The sequence below is a fragment of the Coregonus lavaretus genome (genome assembly GCF_964263955.1).
Source record: "Coregonus lavaretus genome assembly, chromosome: 6".
Taxonomy (NCBI): domain Eukaryota; kingdom Metazoa; phylum Chordata; class Actinopteri; order Salmoniformes; family Salmonidae; genus Coregonus; species Coregonus lavaretus.
Window position 1 is genome coordinate 36401386 of NC_139993.1, and position 5738 is coordinate 36407123.

Here is a 5738-nt window from a genome sequence, read left to right on the forward strand (position 1 = left end):
TGACAAAAATGTCATAATAATTTGGTTGTCTATTTTATACCAGATCCAGCAATTTACTTTAGCTACACAAGGGGCACTAGTGTAGGCCATAGACACCACATACATTAATGAACCAGGATCAATATGTGGCTACAGTATGTGTAAATGATGTGAGAGAGAAAAAATAAGAGCTTTAAATCTGCATGTTTGACATTAAGTAGTACAACACAGTTAGCCTTCTCAGAAAGCTTATGTTATGGAAGTTTCTGTGCAATGCAACTCTCCCAATGAGATTATATGACTTGTTTTCCAAATAGATTTGAGATTGTATGTGGAGATGGGGAGACCTTGCCTTCACCCTTCCACTCTGAGTATCGATCTATCAGCTGAGACGGTGTGTGTGTGTGCCAGAGATGTGTGTGTGTCAGAAGTGTATGTATGGCCTAATGGGGCGGCAGCTTGAATGGACTTCAACCCAAATATCAAATATTCAAGTTTTTTTCATTTTCATGTAGTTTTTGCATTTAAATAATCATCCATAATAAGAACAAAAATATAAACAAGAATAACAATAGTAATAACCAAAAAACAACAGCACACAATATTCTGGATGGCCTTTCGCAAAGTGCTTTGTTATAATAGCAGAAGCTGAGACAGACAGGCAGTTGGATGGCCAGTGGTCCAACTCACTGCCTGTCTGTCAGACTGGGGGTGGTAGGAGGGGGGACGGACAGATTGAAACACTCGGCTGTAAAACGCTGACTGTTCCTCTCCCTCCACCCCCTCCCCACACCAAGACTCAAAAGTGGAAATTACGGTATGAAGTTATGGAATGTATCCTCTATTGGTTGGTGACTTTAAACCACAAGTCTCTCTCGCTCCCTCCTAGCTTCCCCTGCTGAGGGCCTGTGATCTCTAATCAAAGGTCAGTCAGTAGAGAAGTGGACACGAGGGTCTGGAGAGAGAACCCCCTCCCCTGTGCTTCTTATACCCAGCTACTTTTATACATGTTTCAAACTGATTAAACACACACTTCTCAGTACTCTCCCTCCCACAGACAAGCTATTGAATCAACATTAAGAATAGTAATAGGGGGGGGTCACAGTCACATGGCAATGGCAATGGGGAACCAACCGTTTCCGTGCTCTGTGTTTTGAAAACTATTTCTTTAAACATTGGTACAATTTGCCAATTTTACATGGAAGGTAAAGAAAGAGATGTTCACTCAGGGTCAAACCACAAACTGAACAGAAACAGGAAAACAATGCATTGCAGTGTTGTTTTCCAACTTAGAAGCACAGAAAAATAGATCATCAACATTCCCCATCGCCAGTTCTGTGACTCCCCTTTGTTGTCCACCATTTTGCTACATCATATAATTCCAAGTGAAACACAACAAGATGGGAAAACCTGAACCATTGCACAGCAACCCTGATCTTGTCTCTCCCATGTCATCCCTGCTGACCAATTTGGTCCAGTCCCGTCCCACCCCAATCCTGACCCTCCCACTTTGTGCAAGCCGTTGTACCCCACTCCCAATGACGTAGAGAGACTCCTAAACTGGCCAACCAACCAGCCAACAGCCTCTCTGATAGGCCCCAGGGATGGCTGTGCCAGTGCCAGTGCCACGCTGTGCATTGTGCCATACTACATATGTCATCCTCAGCTTGCTGTGCTTCACCAGCCTGGACATTCAGGTGAGCAGCACCACTAACAAAACATACTCCTCCATCACCACCCACTCCTGTTCCATGATTATTACAATTATCATTGTTATCAAATGTTTTGTGTCATTTTTAATGCTTTCAGACATTTTCTTTTCTGTGTCATAGTAAATTAGGAACAAAACATCAGGTCGATTTGGATAAACACCAACGATAAGTCTTCTCTTTAAGGAGTTGTAAGACATCTTCTCAGTGTCGCATGTGTCGGAGTAACGGTGGTCTGGGGCTGAGGCTGGGTGGTCTCAGCAGGAATGGGACTATGGGAGCATAGGACCATGAAGGAGGAGAGAGCTACACCACTACACCACCCAGTAGTATGCTTCTCTCACAGGGACACTTAATTCAAGTAAGTCATAGTAGTTTGGACAAACACTACAGTGGGAGTTGGATTGAGAGTGTGGCTCACTAGAGATCAGCTTCCAGACAGTTTAGTATATATTGTCTTGATTCTGGCCCCCACCTGCCAATCGTCCCAATGTTCAGTATGGAAAGGTTTACAGCCACACTCCTCAAAATCCACATTTTCAACTCTAACTATATGGAAGTTAGAGTAAGGTGCTCTAAAATTAGAATGAGGGAGAGTGAGAGGTTCTTCCATTCCTTCCGTTTTAAGTCACGTTCTTGCCCATGAACCATGTCCACCTGGGAGCTGGACGGAGGCTCAGCCCCAGACTTCTACTGGACCCATTAAACAAGGCTTAGTCCTCAGACAAGGCCACAGAGTCCCAGAGAACAGTCACTCTACCAGAAGGACACCTGAATACATCTAGACCCTGAACACACAACTCAGAGGGTTTCCATACTACCTCTCAGAAGCGGCGTGAACAAGTTCATATATATATAGGGCCTGAATGTGTACAACATTTCAAACATGGAGGAGAGTTTCAGATTCACTGTTGTTACAATAGTTTTGTCTCCTCGGTGTGTACCATCCTCAAACTTTCAAAGCACCTTCAGGTTTTGATGTATTCAAATCCCATACATCCAACATGTTTTGACGACTTATCAGTATTTTTCTCTTTTGGTTTGGTTAAGTAATGTTAGTATACTTCTCAGAAGAACCTTTACATGATTAAGTCTGTTGGGTAGGGGAATGGATGGACTGTCTGTGTTGGACCATTGAGTGTATAACACCCTGTGCTCACAGAAACTCAAGGGCCTTGCTGAGGTCTCATGCCCTCCTTCCTTTAGCAGGACAAGGACATGACTTTAGTGCAAACTCTTGTTGTCTCAGCTAAAGCACTATTTCCAGTGCTATCAGGCTTTATATCCCCAACCAAAACACCCCTTTACTCATAAAATACCCTACCTAAACCAAATCCCATACCCTGACCCCACCCACACACAAAACAGCCATAAAGTTGGTTAGAAAAAAAAGTTACGCTGTAGGGACACCTTTTTAAGAAGACTTGAACATAAAGACATAAAAGAGAAGCTATTCCATCTACACCATTAATTTGAGAGTCCACGGAAATAAAGAGAGAATGTGAACTGATTCCACACAATTTCCTGCATACATATCGAGGGGGTGGATTTTGTTGGTGTGTGGCTTGGTCAGAGGCGGTCTCATTCTGGATATGTTTGGAATTACTTTCATACCTTTATATCATATACAAGACATGAATAGTAACTTAGGGAGAACTCTATAAAGATTGTACTATGTGCAATCAGGGTAACTTTGGCTTAGCCAAGATTAAAGAAATAAAATAGGAATACAACTTGAAATCACAATATTAAGGCCCAAGAACATTAGCAGTTTTGATGGCTACATATGCTCGAGAGCGATAACTTACAACCCTAACACATCACCTGACTACGGCTTCTTTCATCACATCTATGCATTGCATGACTATACCCTGAGCTCCTGGCTGTCAGGCTATACATATCAACCCCTCTCATCTACCTCGTCTTTTACTTGATCTGTGTATGTCTATACTGACAGACTATTGATTTGCATTCATTTAAGAGAATGAGTCAAAATCCCAGGGAAATAATTATTTCAACAGAATACAAAGCAGTGAAAAGCTATGGAAAAGATGGTTGAGGGTGTGTGGAAGTTTCAAGTACACTCACACACACACACCCTTAGATGATTGAACTGCCATGCAGTTGGTCTGAAAGTGTCTGACTGTGTTCTCTTCTCTGTGATAATATGTGGCGCTATGAGAGGGGAGCTGGTGAACAGATGGGTGGAGATAGAGTTTGTTTATCCAGGCTTGCCCTGAGACCCTCCAGCCATGCACACACACTCACACACACTCCGTCCCCACCCCCTCCGCCCCACCCCCCCCCTGCCCTGCATTAAGACATGAATATAGACAACTCACTAGAGCTTGTTTTACCAAACCTAACTTCAAGTGCAATCAGTTACATGGGGTTATTTTGTCTTAAAAAAAAAAAAGTTTTTAAGGTCACAAAACCTGTTTGTTTTTGAACCCGCCTGATTTCTCTTAAGAGATCCGAAACACGCATACATTTCTTTCTTTTTTTTGGCAGCTTGTCGTCAAAAACTGAACAAAACCAGAGAACAAGCTTAACAGCACCACTTGTGATGGGGATATTAAGCTCATTCGCCTTAGTTTGTTTCAAAGTACCCGTTTCTTTGACAAAAGTGCCTTTCTCAGTAACAAAGTGCATTCAGAACCTGCTTCTTTCCCATTAAGGTGCAAAGGACTGATACTCAGGACAAAGCATTGCAGCAATGGCAGGGGAATTCAATCTACAGTCACCGGCACAGCACACTCTCCTTTGCCCCAAAACCAGTGTACAAGTATGGTTAAAAACACAGTGAGTGGACTAGCCAAGACACACACAAAGACAAACGTGTCCAGATGTATGTGAGCCAGTGGCCGTATCCAAACACACGTCACAAGTCTGTGGAGCAACACCACAAAACCTCTGGTGGCTGCCCTCGTGTTTTTTGCCCACTATAATGGCTGCCTGGCTTTTAGTGCACTAGCAGTTTGGGGAGCATGTTTGAACGTGCCCACAACTGGAGCTGCTGACACTCCCAGCCCATGTCTATGAGTGAGCCAGAGAAAAGACCCTGGCTGCCACACACACCAACACCCAGCAGCAGTCCAGTCAGACACCGACCAGACCTCCTCTACCCAGGGCTCTATAATACCCTGCACTCCACAGACTGGTTTTGGGGCGTTGGATGACTAAAATGAGAGAGAGAGAACGTCTGATTTGAACCCGTTCTGCCTGGAAAAGTGGCTGTGCAGGGGAGATTCTATTTTGGAATGCAACAGACATTGTGAAATCCCCCTCCCCTCGACCTGCAGCTGTGTGCTTATTTGGCATCCCAACTTGGACAGGTATTTATTGCTCTCTTCATCACACAGGTTGCCTTATGGTTTCGTGGTCCCTAGGGCAAAAAAGATTGGAATAAGCACTAATACACACCTTTTCTCAACAACCTCCTTTAAATATACCTCTCTCTGTTGGATATCTTTAGTAAAGCTGTGCAAACGTATACATCTCCATCTATCCCTGCTTTTTGTCTTTCAACCTGCTGTTGGTTAGACAGTGCACCCTCTCCTCACGCGAGGGCAGATCCTGTCAGAACTGCACAAAGTTAACCACATAGTATCTCTTCTTCCTTTGGGCAGGAACTCTATATACATATCTCAATCAAGTGTTAAGTTTAGGACCAATGGGTTTCTCAATTCAATATATTCTAACATTCATATAGTAGATTCTCTCTTTTACCCACAAGCTTCACTCTGTGAGAAATGTGACGTCAAGCCGAAGGAAACCCCGATTGGTAAGCTAATACACCTCAGCATTAAATCATCACCACCTAATGTGTGCGTATATATATATATATATATATATATATTTACACACACGTATACAAATGTAAAGTGTCAAGTACCCAAAGCAGTCAACTCAAAAAGGGACAAACAACAATAACAACAAAAAAATTAAGACAAATCAAAAAGAAAATAGAAATGCTGAAATGGCAGGATTGTGAGGGGTAAGAGTCAACGATGTGGTCAAGCCAACTGGCAACATGATGATGGTTGTGCT